The 19,608-nt window shown below is 42.5% G+C and overlaps 1 pseudogene; it reads left to right on the forward strand.

The window, feature by feature from the left end:
* The window catches only part of LOC117448530 (suppressor of tumorigenicity 7 protein homolog), a 90,191-nt pseudogene that overhangs the window by 47,154 nt on the left and 23,429 nt on the right, over positions 1-19,608 (forward strand).

Genomic DNA, 19,608 nt, shown 5'->3' on the forward strand with positions numbered 1-19,608 from the left:
AGATAGTTGGGTGGATGGATAGATAGATGGATAGTTAGATTAATGGATAGATAGATGGATGGATGGATAGATGGATAGATAGATAAGCGTGCGTGCGTGTGTCACTAGCATTTGTTTTCAGAAGATATTATGATAGTGACGTTCGTTCCGGTGCACGTCCGACAGCATTTAGCACTACATCGAGATTAAGATTAAACTAATTTATTTTGGGAACCGCCGCATATAGGCTACCTATGGAGTTAGCCTGATGTGTGTAAATTACTGTTCATGGTCATTTGAAAACAAATGCCGGTGTCGGACACAAACACAGAGCTGAGGTGAGCACACACACACACACACACACACACACACACACACACACACACACACACACACACACACACACACACACACACATCATGCGCCTTGGTGACTAGACATCTCCTTCATAAAACTAATAAAAGGGGGAGTAATCGGGCAGTTCGATGTGTGTGTAGAGGTGTGTGTGGTTAACACGTAGCAGCCTGCAGTCACTCGCTGTTCTGATGAAGGTAAACACAGCGAAGGCGGTGCGTAAAAAGGCACAGCTCTCGGCGCTGGTGCTGTACTTCTCGGAGCGGAGTACACGTCCCGCTGCCTCCTGATGCTGCCTGCAGCCATTTCATGAAGTGGAGGTCTTCCTTCAAACAGCTGCGGGCAGCAGATACCGTGAGAGTCCCGGATATGAATTCATAGATCAAGGCAGACTGTTGACTCTCCTGTTTTGCCAATCCGGAGCTTAAACAAAGGCAAGTTTATTTATATAGCACTTTTCAACACGAGGCAATTCAAAGTGCTTTACAAAAAAATGAAAGACATTAAGAAAATGGCATTTAAAATCAGTCATTAAAAAGAAAAGATAATAAAATAAACATATAGCTCTACACCCCTGGCCGACATGTCGTTAAAATGAAGTCCGAGTTTGAAATATCTCAAATAATGTTTGCACTGCCATTTCCCCACATAGACATCACAGTCTGCAATCAAACGGTTGTCTCCTGCGCGCTCCTCTTCCTACTTGGCGCACCGGTAACTTTCCCGCGCGCTCGAGAGGCTGAGACCAGGCTGAGCTGCAGAATCCCTCGGAACATCATAAAAGCCATTTTCAACGGTTTTCTGGTGAAAGATTAACTAGGCTACAGGATGAAATAATATGACTGGTATCGGTGCGAACATTCAACACTTTTGTTTTTAAATATTTTTATATATTTATAATTCTGCAAATATTACGATAAACTCACAGCTATTTACGGCCCGGCAGTAACACCTCCACGGCCCGGTACCGGACCGGGGGTTGGGAACCCCTGTTCTAGAGGAAGGACCGTTTCTTTTTTAAGAGAAATGGAGTACTAAGATAATTGCTAGTATGCTAGTTTTTTTAATCAACAACATATCACAATATGAAGCAGTAAAGGCAACACAACCTCAAACGTATATATTTTATTTATTTTTAACAAAGAAAACGGCATACTGCAAGTAGGGCTGGGCGATGTAAAGAAACACAAATAGTAAAATATGTTTAGCAAATATTTCAATAACGATATTGCAACAGTATTGTCCCTTTGGTGCTTTTACTAAATATTGAAATGATGATATAAGGACTAAGTGGGTAGAATAAAATAATATAAAATCTAGAAAATTATATTACCTTTCTATAGTGCACCAGGGAAAGACAGCACTTACAACATTACAATAACCAAAATATACGATAATATCAAGTCTCATATCACAGTAGGGGTGGGCGATATTGAAAAATATGTTATCACGATATTTTCAGGCAGTATCACGATAGACGATATATATCACGATATTTTTTCATGTCGGTTATTATGGTTATTTTTCAAGTTACTTAACAGTACAAGCACCTACAAGGTAACAGAAACTAAAACTAAAAGGAGTAACAGACCAAAATAGCATTTCAAGCTGGTTTTATTTCAGAAATGAAACCCTGAATGAACAAGTGAGCAGTGAACATCAATAAACATGAAAAGGAGGGTAAAACATAACGAAGTAAAACATAAAACATCAATGAGGAAAAGTCAGTGCCAAACAATTAAAATGTAAACTTTAGAGTAGACTTGAAGTGTAATAAAAGACTTTAGCATAACTGAAGGGAAAAACATAAAACGCCACAGCGTCAGTTATGTCTTTCCACCGTTTGCTAGTCTTTTCATCAGGAGCCCCTTTATGAAATGCCTGCCCTATGGTTGCTCGCTGCAAAGAAAGGGGGCGGGGACTTTGGGAGCGTGTCAAACAACTCGGACTGAACGAAAGCAGAGGTGCGCTGACATTATGAAATCGATCGGGCTTGATATATGGTGAAATTAAAATCAGTAGGTGAGGCTGGGGGAGCGGGAGGGGAAGAGGCTCTCCGTCCGCTGTCATAGCCCCCTGCGCCGCGCACGGAGAGCCTCTTCCCCTCCCGCTATTTTTTTTTTCTTTTTTTTTTTTCTATTTTTTTTTTTTCATACACACTTAACAATCTTAAAACATGAAAACAGAAGCTGTCAGATGACCAAATCTCACAGGGAATAAATACATAGTTAAAAGCATGATTCAGTTTTACAAGCCAGCGGCGTCCTTCAGTGACATGCAAGTAAGGACATGCTGAAGGACAACCATTGGACCTCCATAATGAACGGTATAACTGAGCACTGCGTCACTGTTTTATAAGCAGGAATACAAAATGTATTTAGCTTAAACCGATGCAGTCAAGCTGTTGATGACCCTGATGCTCCGAAACCATTGCTGTGTAGCTTGAAAGCATCTTCTTTCACTGTTTTGTATCTATGCCTGCACACTGGATTTGAAATGAAATTATGACTATTGAAAGTCTTGATGGTGTACCTCCAAATTTGATTAGCACTGACAGTTTAATTAAAAGAGTTAAATCAGTACTGTGTGTGTGTGTGTGTGTGTGTGTGTGTGTGTGTGTGTGTGTGTGTGTGTGTGTGTGTGTGTGTGTGTGTGTGTGTGTGTGTGTGTGTGTGTGTGTGTGTGTGTGTGTGTGTGTGTGTGTGTGTGTGTGTGTGTGTGTGTGTGTGTGTGTGTGTGTGTGTGTGTGTGTGTGTGTGTGTGTGTGTGTGTGTGTGTGTGTGTGTGTGTGTGTGTGTGTGTGTGTGTGTGTGTGTGTGTGGCAGTCCTCTCCTCGGTAAAGGTCACGTCTCCTGTTGTCTCCGCTGACATTTAGTCCTCAGTCTGTCCGGTAGAATTCGTCCCTTCAATTCATCACTCTTCCCAGCATGCTCTCTGGCTGCTTCCTCACCAATAGAAACTCACAGGAGAAGCAACAGCCAAATGGGTAAAGAAGTGTGTCATAAAGAGCTTCATTAGGTTGAAGACGGGCCAAGCGGTGAGCATTTGTGAATGATAGATACTGGACTCACGGCCCGTCTACACTACAGGCATCAAAAATCTTGAAGCTGGGCGTGTCTGAGGCTTGGCGATTTCTCGCGCCCAAGGCGACCAACAACCAATCAGGAATCTCCCGCCCGCCCCCGGCATACAAAGCAATAGCAATGTTAAAACGAAGTAAACTGGATATAAACTCCCCAAACAGGCGAAAACCTACCAGTTTCACCCCCTGTCTCTGCCTCCTCCCTCCATGCCTCGCTCCTCCGGTTTGTATCCCGGTAGATGAACAGAGACTGATCATTCAGCACCGGGTGATTCACTACCGCTATAATGAATTTTCCCTCCATTTTTTTTAATATGAGGAAATGACCTGCGTAGTCTCTCCCAGCATACACGCGGTTTGATTGGCTAGCGCTTGTACTGTCAGATTTGCATACGCATGATTTGATTGGCTGATGCCAAGCATCGAGCCTCAAAAGTTGAACATTGCTCAACTTTTGATGCTCACGATGCAAAGCCACGCTCCACTCCCCACAATGCAGTTCGGCGAAGATTCAAAATCAACTACGTCACCCCATTCAAGTGAATGGGCGAAGCGTTGAAAGCATTTTTCGATACCTGTAGTGTAGACGGGCGTTATGTAAGGCCAGTGCTGAAGCGTTTGGTTGATTAATCACCATTAAGTCCAATCACGGGTCAGTTGGCATTATTGGTTTGAAATCTGATGATGAATGTTTCATTGAAGATCCCATCTTGCTTCGTATTGTTGTAAATGTATTGTTGTGTGGATTGATTTATGAGCAGTGTGAAAGAGAAACGTTACTATAAACGCGTGAAGGGTATTTTTAAATAAATTCGTCGATTTGAAGATGAATAGATAATATAGGTAATCGTTTCAGCCTTACTTCAGACATGCCAGTGCTGATCCCACCCAATGAAAATACAACTTGGTCAGCTGGGCGGGGCTTAAGCTTCCAGTTTATTACCTCAGAACCGGTGTTTCCGCCGGACCAGGGCTGAGAGGGCGTCCATCCGGAGAGCGGTGTGTGTGGCGTTGTGTCACGTGACTTGAATTTTGAATTGAGCCGTCCCTTTATAGATACTATCTCTTTACGTATTAGCGATGGGAATTCCGGCTATTTTTAGTGAGCTGGATCATTTGGCTCGGCTCACTTATGGCGCATTTCCACTACAGCGCGGAGCTCGCTTTAAGCGTGCCGTGCCCGGCCCGTTTTTGGTTGCGTTTCCACTTGGCGTGGTTCCGGCTAGCGGGTACTATTTCACAGTTTTTCTGGCCTCATAAAATCGAGGTTCCAACAACCAGGCTGAGTCGGGCTGAGTATGCTAAACTAGAGAGAGAGAATCGCTGGCAAGGGGCTACAACTACAACAAGATGAACATATTTGACCGTGATTTAATTGTAATACAGGTTTCAAAATGATGCCGAAGTAACAACACACTGATACCGGTTAGTAAAAACCATGAATTAATGCTTTGACAAGTCTGCAGACAGACGGCAGAGAAACACCTTTTAAAATGCGTGTTTTCTGAATGGAGATCGGCTAAGCTAACGTTGTATATGCTCCGACCGTCCACACTCACAACAACGGCCTACAGACATAAATAAACCAGCGACTGTATTCGCCATAACACAGGCAGTCTGTGGTTTGGACTTGTTTAACTTCTGTCTAGTTTCTGAACAGATATGAGGAGCTGTGAGCTCTGAGTGCTAACAGCTAACGGCTGATGTTGGTTTTGTGGTTCTCATTGAAGATGACGTCACGGCTCCGCCTACACTGCGTTACTATATTAGCTTCTAAACCCACCCCTCCCACACCTTTCTGATGTCACGTATGGACCGATATTGATAACTGGTCATTTCTGTAACTTCCTGTGTTTGACAATCCAACACTGACACCCATTCACATGCCTTTTTGGACACGCAGTTTGTCACGTTTCGAAAGAGTGGGCCGTTAAATCAAGTCTACTTGAGATTGGCTAGATGCTATCATCTAGCTTCATGTTTTGCAAAATGTTCAAACTCCCCACCCTCCCATGTAGTTTACAGTGCATATATTCCTGGTGATATTGGTCTTTTTCTCTCTTCAGTGGCTTAATTAAGCAATCATACACGCAAGCGCCTCGGTCCTGCCGCAGTACTGTCGTACCAATAATGACGTTCAAGAACGGCCTCAAGTGTATGATTGCGATTCTATTACACAAACTATCATTGTAATCAACAATATCGTAAAATAATTTCATAATGTGGGCGAATTTGCTCCCAAACCTACGCTTTCTGCTTGAGTTAATCTCCGTCAGAAAGTAGTTCCTATAAAGTAGTTCCCTTGGTAACGCTAGCCGATCAATCGAACACTCCTGCTTCCCCGCTTACAGTTATTGATATAATTATAATAAATAATATATTATTAACCAATTTATTGAAAACAATTCTTGAATTAGGCTATTTAGATATCTGAGTAATCACTGTGTGGGATTAGCGGAACAAATCGAATCAGGCTGTCCACGGTGCTGAAACATGTTGGCTTCAGAATGAAGGTGGATGTTCATGCTGCCATTAAAAGTGCAATTCTTGAAACAGCTCTCCATGAACTCCATGCCAGACTTTTTTGCAGGTGGTGCCGTGGTGTTCACGGGTAGGACTACTTTATAGGGAGAGCTTTCCTCCAGTGGCCGTTTCATGGCGTGTCCCGGACCGGCAGAAAGCGCGTTGCTCCACATCTTTCTGTCTGTGTCCATGTCCAGCCATTCATAAATACTGAGGCCCCCCAACAAATCAAAGTGAACTTTAAAATCTGACATTTTGTAGCTACCGATTTCCAACGAGAGACAATGTATAACAGTGTAACGGCTGTGTGTCGCTAAACGTCGCTATGGAAACCACACGATGTAGGCTCATGGAAGTAGTTTCGGTAGGCTGGTGGCGTGTGTAGGCCACTGGATACTTTGTGATTAGTCGCGTTCTATTTGATCGTTGTTTGATCGTGGAATCAAACACGCCTATTGACCAATCAGAGAGCTTGCTCAAACCTATGTGTTATAGAATTGATGCTTTATTCGCTGCAGAACACAACGAGGGAACATGTTTTAGTGGCCTTGTTATTTATATCCATGGAACAAGTACAGCAGAATCACTTGAATGTTGTTTAAAGTGCAAGACAGGGTTAGGGCAGAACAAACCCTCACACACTCACTTGTTATTCCTCGGGTCCATTTACCCTTTCTCGATGAACGCGTGCTGTAAAAACATTCTGCTTCACGGTAATCCCTCTGATCCACAAAGCCATCGGACTTCTCACTCTGATCTGAAGCTAATTGCGTGACGTTGACGCTTGATTACATTTCAGTTTAATTTAGTTTGAGACTGAGTTGGGACACCCGTGTTATAACTTTACCAGAGGATAATGCGATTATATTACACAAAGGGACTGATTGATTCGTTGCTGTGGAGCTCGATTCCCGGAGACCAAGTTAACAGAGGACCTATTTTCTGATCAAGAAACGTTGCTAACAGACGGATCAAACAGTCGAACTTGACCAGTGAAATGTTTCAAATGGTACAAATCAGATTCAAAAGCTCAGTCAACTTTAAAGGTGGGGTAGGTAAGTTTCAGAAACCGGCTCGAGATACACTTGTCGTTATATTCCATGGAATGCTCTTAACATCCCGATAGCAATGAATATCTGAAGTGCTTTGACAACAAATCCATAAAGAAATGTCATCAGTGGAAGCCGTGGCGCTGTAAAAAGCACGACCAATCATCTGAGCCGGCCCGGCTAAAGTAACTGGATGGCCTACCTGCCTGTCAGCCTTCCATCGGGGCACAAACTCATCTCGTGCCCTCATTGGTCATGTTCTGTAAGGAAGCACTCGAGCTGGTTTCTCCAAAAATTACCTACCCCACAAACAAAATAGCTGGTTTTGCTTTTAGTCTGAAACCACAAAGAATTCAGCTTCAAGTTAAATAGTGGTGAGGGAATAAGTCCTAAACCCAGAAATGAGTTTAGCATCTTAGCGCTAACTGGTTTCTTTGTATAAAAGTCAATGGTTTTTTGGATGGGTTTGGTTAGGCCTGGAATAAGGTCTGGTTAACACGAGCAGAAGAGATATGAATGTTTTGTTGTACAACATAAAATCCGTCAGTATGATTTAAAATTATTTTTAAAATTCGATTTTATTTATATATATTTTTATTATTATTTATGTTTTTTTTTCCTGGCTTAGTTTCAACCAAAATATAGACTAATGCTAATAATAGTAATGGTATTAATAATTGTAAATGGCCATTGGTCACACCACCAGTTTGTTTTACTGTAAACTTGGAGGAAACTCTTACGTGTCTTTTAAAAAGTACAAAGCCGAACATTAGCCGCCTTTAGCTTAGCGCTGGTGACGTGAACTCATTAGTTTCTTTACTAACTTCAACGCTTGCGCTTCAACTATCATAATATTTGTTGGGTTTTCTGTGAAGATTATCCTGCTGGTCAAATTGTGTAAGAATCATAAACGTGTGTCTGCCGCCAATCTTATTTTTTTAGCAATATACTAAAATCTAACAGAAAAAATCCCACTTTTTGTCGAGGGAGCCTTGCAATGCTAACTTCCTGGTCTGCCTATAAACACACGCCATCACTCTTTAATTAATGTAATGTTTTACCACTAAAAGGAAACAACTATTTAATGCAGATTAGCTTTGATTGTGAAGGATCTGTAACTATCGGATACGGCCATGCACCCTGCTTTATTGTTCAGTGTGTATAGAGTCTCGATAGACCATATGTCAATTTTAACTACATTTCCCAGAGTGATGAAGATGAGAGGCCTTTTCCTGCCAGTCAGCAGGATCGTCTCCTCGGCTCAGGCTGACAGCAGCTGTAAGTCGTGTCTGACCACAGGCTGATCTGAAAGAGCCTTTTCTGCTCCACGAGAGCCTCCACTTCACTGCAATGAATAGCTGTCCAGCTGCACATAGTTTGTGTGTGTGAGAGTGTGTGTGTGAGAGAGAGAGAGTGTGTGTGTTACTTTGAGAGCATGAGGCTTGGATTCATCCGAGTGGGGTCTTTGTCCAAAACCTATCCTCATTTGGGTGTCCTCGGGAATTAAGATGACAATTAACACTTCCACCAAAATATGATGTCTAATTTCTGCCATTGAAAATGATACAACATTTAAAAAGTGGGAAGTATTCTGATGGATGGATTTGATCATATTTGATGGTTAACATGTATTGGTATTGGTAGCCACATATCATGTTTTGTTAAGTAGCAAAAAAAGTTGGATTCTGATATAAATAAATGATGAAATTGCTGAATTATTTGATTTTTTTTGGCATATATTATTAATTAAGTGCAAACAATGCCCTTGGCAGTTATATTAAAGGGTTTAAAATAGATGTTTCAGTTTGTAGCAGCTTCGATCTCAGAGAAAACTAATATATTTTCTTGTAAATATTAACCTGAGATACCACCAGCATCCCCTGGCTACCTTAGATATATTGTTCTACCTATAATGCCCCCAATAAACGTTGTTCAAAGACAATTGTCTATCACAGGGTGTCCGCGGGTCTTAAAGTATTAAAAGTTGATAAATCAATTTAGCAAAAATTAAGGCTATTAAAAAGTATTAAACGGCATTTTCCAAGGTATTACATTTTGCAGCTTGTTTTCAATAAGTATATGAATGGTCCAGAGAGGTTGTGTTCTACAGTCTGCCTGAATGTAGTCATGGCGTAGGTGTGTCGTGTGATTCTGTGTAGTTTATTGATGGCATCCCGTTGGATTGGACGTCATCTGAACAGGACATCGCACGCTCACGGCTTGATAGCGCGCGAAGGTCCGTTTACACCGGTTGCTAAGCAACATCGTTATGGGGAAATGCAAGTCTGCGTCCAAATGGTTGGAAGATAAGGAGGAAGGACAATCAATACTGTATATAGTCAATGTGAGGTAAAGTGTGTCGCCAAGGTAACCGGTTAGAACTCCAAGTGGCGATGAGGTCTTCAAATGTATGGAAAGGGTCTTAAAAAAGGTCTTGAAAGGTCTTACATTTGACTTCAGGATTCCTGCATACACCCTGTATCAGTTTATCTTAATTTACTACAGCTCAAAGAGGCGTTGAACTTACAGCCAAATGATGGAGGGGAAGGTCACCTGTAGCCATCGGCAGAAATTATGGTGCATTTTGGCAGGCCACCAAAAGTCAGTCCCACTTTATTATTGATGCACTCCCTTTTTCTTTTTGGCTGCCAATTTGTGTCTGTTATGATAACTCTACTACAGAATGGGCTACACACTGAATGCACAAGCAACCATACAAACATATAGACTGATTTGATCCTATTATGTCATATTTAGAAGGTAAACACGAGTGACTTTTGTCCAGGTGGACTGTACACCCTGAACTTTACTCTGAGCTGCTAATCTCTCCGAACAGATCATTACTTAGATCCTCCTCAGTCTCCTAATCCTCCGTTTTCCCCCTTCAAGCTCAGATCTCTGAGGCTAATCGGTCACATCGTTACCTGAATCCACTTTAACATGACCGTATTAATGCATAAACACATAATCAGACTCTTAATCTATCTGCGACGGAATTTCAGTCTGAAGAACTCTTATTTGTGTTGTTATATTGTAATGAAAAACGTTTCTCGGATAATCAAACGAGGTGAAAGCTGCACATTTCATCCGTCACTTTTGTAATCAGTTTTTTTTCTCGGAGAGATGTTTGTGAAATTGAAAACACAAATTGAAAACGGATGGCAGAGGAAGACTCTGACACTGTTGTATTGCTTCATTCTGCAAACCTATCACAATACAGCTAATGTGTCAACTTTGTGACACATTAGTTTCCACACGAAAGAAAGGAAGCGAAATTGCGACACATGAAAAACACATAATCTGCGACATAAACGAGAAAATACATTACCGTCTAACACTGCGGGTGGAATAGAAATACATAATGTCCAAATAGATCATGGTGAAGGCTGGGATTTTTAAGAAAAGCATGGATCAACTCCTTACTGTAAAACTCATTGATATGGATGATTGGCTAAAGCTGCAATTCTCCAGTTCACAGGATCCAATATAACATCTCATGAGGAAATAAATGGTATAGAAACCAGAATGTCAAGGGATAAAAAGGTGAAGCACGCGGGTTTAGCATTTCAAATCTAATGTTTTTGTTTTGTTAAATTATATCTTTAACACTTCTCTGCATATTTAAAGTACATTGTGACTTCCATTCCATTTTATAATCACTAACTAATGAGACTTGCGTTAGAGTTACATTTTGTTGAGCAGGATATTCTGCACACATATTAACACCTCTTTAATAATATTTGAAGTGTAATTGCAATCTCCGGAAGTAAAAAGCTAACGTTGGGCTATAAAGGAACTACAACACGGTCACATGACTTCACGTCACCACCGCTAAGCTAAAGGTGGCTAATGTTGGGCTATAAAGGAACTACAGCATGGTCACATGACTTCACGTCACCACCGCTAAGCTAAAGGTGGCTAATGTTGGGCTATAAAGGAACTACAGCACGGTCACATTACTTCACGTCACCACCGCTAAGCTAAAGGCGGCTAATGTTGGGCTATAAAGGAACTACAGCACGGTCACATGACTTCACGTCACCACCGCTAAGCTAAAGGTGGCTAATGATGGGCTATAAAGGAACTACAGCACGGTCACATGACTTCACGTCACCACCGCTAAGCTAAAGGTGGCTAATGTTGGGCTATAAAGGAACTACAGCACGGTCACATGACTTCACGTCACCACCGCTAAGCTAAAGGAGGCTAATGTTGGGCTATAAAGGAACTACAACACGGTCAAAGGACTTCACGTCACCACCGCTAAGCTAAAAGAGGCTAATGTTGTGCTATAAAGGAACTACAGCACGGTTACATGACTTCACGTCACCACCGCTAAGCTAAAGGCGGCTAATGTTGGGCTATAAAGGAACTACAACACGGTCACATGACTTCACATCACCACCGCTAAGCTAAAGGCAGCTAATGTTGGGCTATAAAGGAACTACAGCACAGTCACATGACTTCACGTCACCACCGCTAAGCTAAAGGCGGCTAATGTTGGGCTATAAAGGAACTACAACACGGTCACATGACTTCACGTCACCACCGCTAAGCTAAAGGAGGCTAATGTTGGGCTATAAAGGAACTACAGCACGGTCACATGACTTCACGTCACCACCGCTAAGCTAAAGGAGGCTAATGTTGGGCTATAAAGGAACTACAGCACGGTCACATGACTTCACGTCACCACCGCTAAGCTAAAGGAGGCTAATGTTGGGCTATAAAGGAACTACAGCACGGTCACATGACTTCACGTCACCACCGCTAAGCTAAAGGCGGCTAATGTTGGGCTATAAAGGAACTACAGCACGGTCACATGACTTCACGTCACCACCGCTAAGCTAAAGGTGGCTAATGTTGGGCCATAAAGGAACTACAGCACGGTCACATGACTTCACGTCACCACCGCTAAGCTAAAGGCGGCTAATGTTGGGCCATAAAGGAACTACAGCACGGTCACATGACTTCACGTCACCACCGCTAAGCTAAAGGAGGCTAATGTTGGGCTATAAAGGAACTACAGCACGGTCACATGACTTCACGTCACCACCGCTAAGCTAAAGGAGGCTAATGCTGGGCGTGATGACGATTAGTCTTCTCATTAAGACAATTGTTAGCACCCGCCATTTTTAGACTACATAAAAGCTTCAGACCTTCTCAAGTGGTGTATTTACTGAAGTATTTTAAGTAGAAGAAAACCTATATTAACCTTCGACCTTATTTCAAGCATCTAACCAAAACCCATTCCCAAAACCATTTACTTTGAGTTGGCGTGATTGCTAAAATGCTATCTAATTTCAGGGTTTAGTACTCATTCCTGCACCAATATATTCAAACTCTAATAGCCATTTAAACACCATCGAGATGACGTTTTTCTTTCTAAAAGTTGCATTTGCCAAGTACGAGTTGTTAATTGCTTGTGAAGAGTTAATGGTGTATTATATCTGGTAAGCTCCATTTCCCCCCTGGCTTTCGTCCCCACGGTGTATCTTCAGTGCGTCGTTGGGCTTATCCTGCTCCCCTGGTGTTGTGCTTTTTCACTTCTGAGCACTCTGGGAAATGCCAAAGCCTGCATGTGGATGCGTTGTTTCAGCAGGAAACGTTTCATGTCGTGAAAACACAAATGTCACCGAGTCTTTTTGATGTTTTTCTCGCTTGTCTGATGTTTCTCCGTAACCTAGTTTTATAATGAAATGCAGCATTTGATTCTACACGTGTCTGTTCTGAAGCACCCTCTTTTGTTGTAGCTGAGAGATATTGTAATGTCTGGAAGTGATTTCTAACGCATCTGTCTCTCTTTGTGTCTCCTTCACAGTAAGCATGTTTCTCAACACCCTGACACCCAAGTTCTACGTGGCTCTGACGGGCACTTCCTCCCTCATATCAGGACTCATATTGGTAAGAAATATTCATGTACTGTCTCTATATAATAATACTGAACACAGTTTTGAAATGTGCAATGATGCTTCTGAAATTCTTGGTAGCAGTGCTGTTTTTCAAATTACAAATTGTTCACATGACAATAAAGCTTTGAATCTTGAATTGAATTATTAACAATTAATTGAATTAATATCCGAATCACAGTGAGCACAATATTTAATAACGCTCCAAAGCATTGTACGTGATAGGCTAAGGGGGCGGGACATATCTAAGTGGTTGACCAATCGCAACAGAGCCGGCCAGCTAACCAATCAGAGCAGCTCCGATGAGGTTTTATAATAATAATAATAATGAGTTCCATTTATAAAGCACTTCATATTTGAATGCAAATCCCGAAGTGCTACAAGTAGTGAGCATGAACAGTATAAATAAACATTACACAACACGGTAGAATTAATTAAAAAGCAATAAAAAAATAAAATAAAATAAAAATAAAAATAAAAGGGTGATAAAAATGTCTAGGCAAAGGCTCTTTTGAAGAGATGGGTTTTGAGGCCTTTTTTAAAAGCCTCCACGGTCTGTGGTGCTCTCATTTGGTCGGGGAGAGCGTTCCACAGGCTGGGAGCAGCCGAGCAGAAGGCCCGGTCTCCCATAGTACGGAGCTTAGTCCTGGGGGGTTTGAGGAAGTTGGAGTTGCTGGAACGGGTGGTCCGCAAGGAGGTGTGGGGGGTGAGGAGTTCCTTGAGGTAGGGAGGGGCAGTTCCATGGACACACTGGTGGGTGAGGACGGAGACCTTGAATTCGATCCTCAGTTCCACGGGTAGCCAGTGTAGTGCTTTAAGGATGGGGGTGATGTGATCATATTTGCGCACCCTCATCAGGATCCTAGCAGCGCTGTTCTTAAAATGTATGGAAAGGGTCTTAAAGAAGGTCTTAAAAGGTTTTACATTTGACTTCAGGATTTCTGCGTATACCCTGATGTAGTGCAAGTGTATACTAGGGCTGGACCCGAATATTCGTTCGTTGGAGTACTATTCGGGTTTAAATTTCGTTATTCGGATATTCGTTTTGTTTGTTTTTTCCCCGTTTCTTTTTCAAATTCAATTTATTGAAATCTCCAATATCAACGTAAGAGCTTGTGCCTCTTCGGGGGGTGCTAACACTTAACCATAAACGTTATCGTTTACTTTCTCTGTCTTTTGTATGTAGATATTACTTTTCTCCGTTAATCTCCGTCACGTTGTTTCCATAGCAACAACAACTTCCTGTCAACAGCGCTAACTCTCCTTCAAAATAAAAGCATGTCCATAAATAGGAAGCCAAGCCAAATTACACTTAAGACACATACAACTGCATCGAAAGTAACAAACTCAATGCGATATCCTTTTGGGTTACATTAACAAATAACTATAAAACAACAATACTGTAGAATAACAAAATGAATGCCGTGAATACACCGGTAGGCCGAATATTCGCTGCTGATTACTACCGAATATCCGGAGCCCGAAAAATGGTATTCGGGACAGCCCTAGTGTGTACATCAGCGTTTAAAAATAAAAACAATCAAAAGAGATGTGACAAATATCATCAAAGCAGTATCCGTTAGCGAGGCGTTTTGTCTCTCCTTCAAGCTGTGCACAGAGACGACTGAGCAACAGTGGTTGGTCTGTATTTTAAAATAGCTCCTCTCTTAATTAACTCACTCTCTCTTCCCCGCGGGCAGCTAGCCAGTGTGCGCTAAGAGGCAGCTTAGAGAAGGTGTGCACGTGCTCTGTGAGATGATTGAGAAATGTGGAAACCCGTAGGATACGTATGAGCGACACTGGCTATTTAAACAAGACGCTTATGGACCTAATTAGGCGGATTTCCTCTGAAGAGTTCTAGATGAGCCCCATCTAATATCACTCAAACAGCTTATCCTCGTGGCAGTCTGTACACTGGAGCTCTCATCAGTATTCTGGATGTTTTCACACATTCAGTCATTACAACTTTACCATTTAATGATTCTTATATAAGTATGTGCTTAGTGCAACATTCAAGCTTAATATTGATAGTCACGTTTTCGTCTATTTGTCTCTAAACAGATCAAGCAGACGAGTTAGAATTAGAAGAATTAGGAGGGGGGGAGGGGGGTGTCCGGTGCCTTGCTCAAGGGCACCACGGCAGGGCAGGAGGTGAACTGGGACCTCTCCAAGTAGCATTCCACACTCCATATTTTAGGTCTGGTCGCGGACTTGAACCGGTGCCCCTACTAACTGAGCCACTGCCGGACTAGCAACCTTCACATAACGGTACATCCGACTTCATCAGGACGATTTGTGGCATTTTTAAGACAATCCACCGATTCCTGTGCTCACAAAGCACATGCTTTACTTATTACAGTATCGCACTGAGCCAACAGGAAGGTGCAGAACTCCTTAAGCCAACAGACACAATGAGGACATTAAGTGTTTCGTAGATATTAAAACAAGTGAACAAATGTGTCCTATTTGCAAAACATTACACCCAAAATGATGAAAATAGGCACGACTAATCAGACGGCCTGCTTAATGAATATCTCCAATTAAAAACCCATTGTCTTCATTATTGTTGGTATTTTAGATCGCACACATTTGTATTTAATTAAGTAATTAGTCCGACACAGAGACTTTCTGTTGACCGTTTGGTCCTCTTTAAGTTATTGTTTGTTTGAGTTATTAAACATCGCCTAACGAGCTAAAACTTCAGTACGGACTCTTTCAATTGAAACGTGTCAAAGTGATGAGTCTACCTTCGCCTTTAGTGACTGTTCATTGGGAGTTTAGTCGCCACAGTTTACGGAGAGTCATGCTTAAACAGAAAGTGAGATATATAAACTGTCAGTACAATATTTTGAAACACGAGAGCACATTTCCCCCGGCCTGTGGGTCAGTGTCTTCCTGCTCCGAGACACTTCGTCGTGCAGGCGAAACGTCACACACTCTGCAGGTGTGTGTGGTCCTCAGACGTCTGCCACCATGACCCTGAAGTCTCTCAGGTTCACTGATGCCCCTTTCACACCAACGCGGTTCCAGGGCCGGTTCTGAGCTTGAAAAGCACCGTTTTTTCCTGTTCACACCGCAGCGGAGCCGCCTCTAAGCTCCGGAATCCGGTTCGTTTCAAGCACCAAAAAGTTTGTCGGTCTAGAAAGCAAGCACCGCATACGGTCACGCTGACGTTGGAAGATCTGGGCGGTGTCCAAATAACACGCGACGTCTGCCTTTCCGCCAGCTTCAACATGATCTGTGGAGAATCAGTTTTATTTTTTTTTCATTGTTGTCGATGTGAGGGGTTTCCGCGCGGTTTGTCTTTATGAAGCAAACGGTTACGTCATGACGCAGCACCAGTCGGGCTCTGAGCGGTGTGAACAGAGCGGGAGCTGAACCGAAGAACCGGTTCCGAACCAGAAAAGCCCTAGCACGGAGCGAGAACGGGAAAAGCCTTGGTGTGAAAGGGGCATGATTGGCTGCTCTCAGGATCAGGGAGTAATTGGTGAAGTTGGAGAGGGACACTCCTGGGTCTTTGTGGCACAGAGGCCCACTGAGGCAGACACTTTGTGTTAGTACCAGAGCAGTTAGGTCCACACGCTTATTAAAAGGGAGTTAAGAGCAAAGAGGCAAGGCAGGCAAGGCAAGTTTATTTATATAGCACTTTTCGACGCAGGGTTATTCAAAGTGCTTTACAAAAAAGAAATGAAAGACATTAAGCATTAAAAAAGAAAAGCTAATAAAATAAACATTAAGCTACATTAAGAGAAAGACCCTTTAGCTTAGGGGTGTTCAACTTGCACTTTTAGAAAGACAACAAACATTCATTATGTTGATCAGATCAAATGAATACACAATCTTCATTTTTTAATTACCCGACTTAATAACTAGATGAACTTGGTACGAGCCAGGTCCTCGGTGTTGGGGCTCAGGGCTTTGATTATATCTTTATGTTTTTATAAATAAGCTCTATTTTGATCCTTTTTTAAGCAGCCTAGAAGCTTATGAACATTACAAGTAAATAAAAAGTCCCATTGTTAGCTGATAAGATTTACATCTGAAATATCTCCTACCAGTCAGTCTTTTTTTCTGTATTTGAAGACTTGGATTAAGTGTTTCTTCATGTATTTACAACTGCTGTGTTTGGTAGACTTAAAGGTCTCATGTCATGCTTTCCGGTTATCACCCGTCCCCTTGTGTTGTGAAGGTTTTTATGTTTCTAAACGGTCTGCAGTCACAAACCCTCAAAGTGCACCCTGTAGCGAGTAACATAGCCGTTACGTTTGGACCAGTCCGCGGGGGGACAGAGCCGTGTAGGACAGAGAGTGAATACACAGACTACACAGAGATGCTGTGAGAAATCAATGTGAGTTTGGAACATTGATCAATGTAAATCTATTCTAGTCGACCTCAACGATGGAATTATGATCAGTAGAAATGGCCGTGACATGGGACCTTTAAATGACTGGTCAAAAAGGACATGTCTTTATTTTTCAGCTATCCTCAAACAAGTAACAATGTGGAATGAAAGTCATATAAACGGTTACACTAAATACCATCTCTCTTTCTCTCCGTTTGTGTTTCAGATATTTGAGTGGTGGTATTTCAGGAAGTATGGGACGTCCTTCATAGAGCAGGTGTCTGTGAGCCACCTGCGCCCCCTGCTGGGCGGAGTGGACAGCAGCACCCCCAGCACCTCCAACACCAGTAACGGAGAGGCGGACTCCAATCGACAGAGTGTGTCCGGTAAGAGAAGACTATCCACTGCAGACACACGAGCGCCTCGTACATCGACATGCAGAACCAGAACACAGAGCGAGACAGGACCTGATGATAGCAGCTCTGTGTATACCAGCAAGTGGAGGAGCAGTTCAACTCTGAGAGGCAGATTTTATTTCAGCGTGTGGCCGTTTTCAGAACAGGTTACTTTGTGATATATGCAGGAGATTAGGAGAAATCGATCGGCAGAGAGTGAATATCGCCCGATATCGATCGGAGCATCCCTAGTTTTTATTTGACTGTCCTGTCTACGAAGACATAATAAAAGCCTTTTTTATTGTATTACAAAATACCCTCCATACATTCATTTTTTAAATACTAATTAAAAATACTATTAAAATAAACAAACTCTAAAGTGGGCTTCATCTTTGTTTGTCGAAGATGTTATTCTGAAGTTTAGGAAAGAAAAGGCAGAATATTTAGTTTAATAATCTGTGATTTTGTATGGAAGCAAAACGTTTGACGACTGACACTAAAGTGCTGATGTCTTACCGATGAAGGTTTGTGCCGGCAGTGGCTCAGTCAGTAGGGGCTCGGACTGTGAGCCGTAGGGTCGCCGGTTCAAGTCCCCGACCAGACTTAAATATGGAGTGTGGACTGCTACTTGGAGAGGTCCCAGTTCACCTCCTGCCCTGCCGTGGTGCCCTTGAGCAATACACCAGACATCCCCCCTCTCCCCCTAAAATCATCTATTAGATCAAGAAGAGTTTTGTCCCGTGTAAAAAGCGTTATTGCTGCCGTTAAACTTGGTCCTTTGTTTTCTGTTTCTCAAAAGAAAACACCCAATAATCCGCCAAAGAACAAATACATTAAATGTCATGACAGCCGTAATGATCTTTTCCATCTGGCTCCCTTTAGCAGTGAAACACTTCAGTTAGCTTCTTTCTCAGCTGCAGAGCAAACCCCAGCGGTCTGCTGCAGGCGCCCAGAACAGGGCGAGGCGTTCACATCTTGTTTTTACTCATAGTTACTATCCTGTTGCTGCTCGAGTACTTTTCAGAAGCAATCCACGTCGTGCTGTTTTATTTGAGATGCATCCAGATGGGTTGTCTTTAAACGTGTCGCCTCCAGCTGTGAATCGTCATCACTATGTATCCACGTGTTATCGTTGCAGCTTGAGGAAAGGTCTCCACGTGACTCACCTCTCTCTCCCGGCTGCTTCACGTTCACACACGTATTAAACATCATACACACTGCATTGGTAACATCATGAACTCGTGTTTGCAGCGTGCCATAAACCGAGTGCATGTGTTCCAAAAACTGCTTTTAAATGTCAATTATTTTAAGCGGATAACTTTTTATTTAGGGTTTTTTGATCAACAAAATTAGATGAACCAAATATTTGATGATACCGGTTTGATCATTTATCATATCACATATCTGAACTGATGTAGTTATTCTCCTTCTATTACAAGTGAATGTAAAGAGACATGGCTTAGCAAAAGGAGGAGCCATCCGTTTACCAACATATTATATAGAGCCACAATTGTAGTTAAATTAAAAGTCTTAGTCACATATAGCCCTCGTGTGATCAGGCTAGTCTCTCCAGAGGCCTGTGCTACGAAGCCGCTTCAACCGAACCTGAGATGTTCGAGTTAGCCGGTCGGCCTGATCCAGAACATACGCGCTGTCGCTAAGCGGTCCTACGACGCGGGTTATCAAGTGGATCGATCAAGCCAGCCGTGTCCTATCTAGTCAGGTGCGCGTTCACGTGAAATGGGTGGTATTTGGAGCATTCGACCAATGTAGCTGTGTGTGTGTGTGTGTGTGTGTGTGTGTGTGTGTGTGTGTGTGTGTGTGTGTGTGTGTGTGTGTGTGTGTGTGTGTGTGTGTGTGTGTGTGTGTGTGTGTGTGTGTGTGTGTGTGTGTGTGGTGTGTGTGTGTGTGTGGTGTGTGTGTGTGTGTGTGTGGTGTGTGCTGTGTGTGTGCAGTGTGTGTGTGTGGGTGTGTGTGT

The sequence above is a fragment of the Pseudochaenichthys georgianus genome, chromosome 6, assembly GCF_902827115.2.
Source record: "Pseudochaenichthys georgianus chromosome 6, fPseGeo1.2, whole genome shotgun sequence".
Taxonomy (NCBI): domain Eukaryota; kingdom Metazoa; phylum Chordata; class Actinopteri; order Perciformes; family Channichthyidae; genus Pseudochaenichthys; species Pseudochaenichthys georgianus.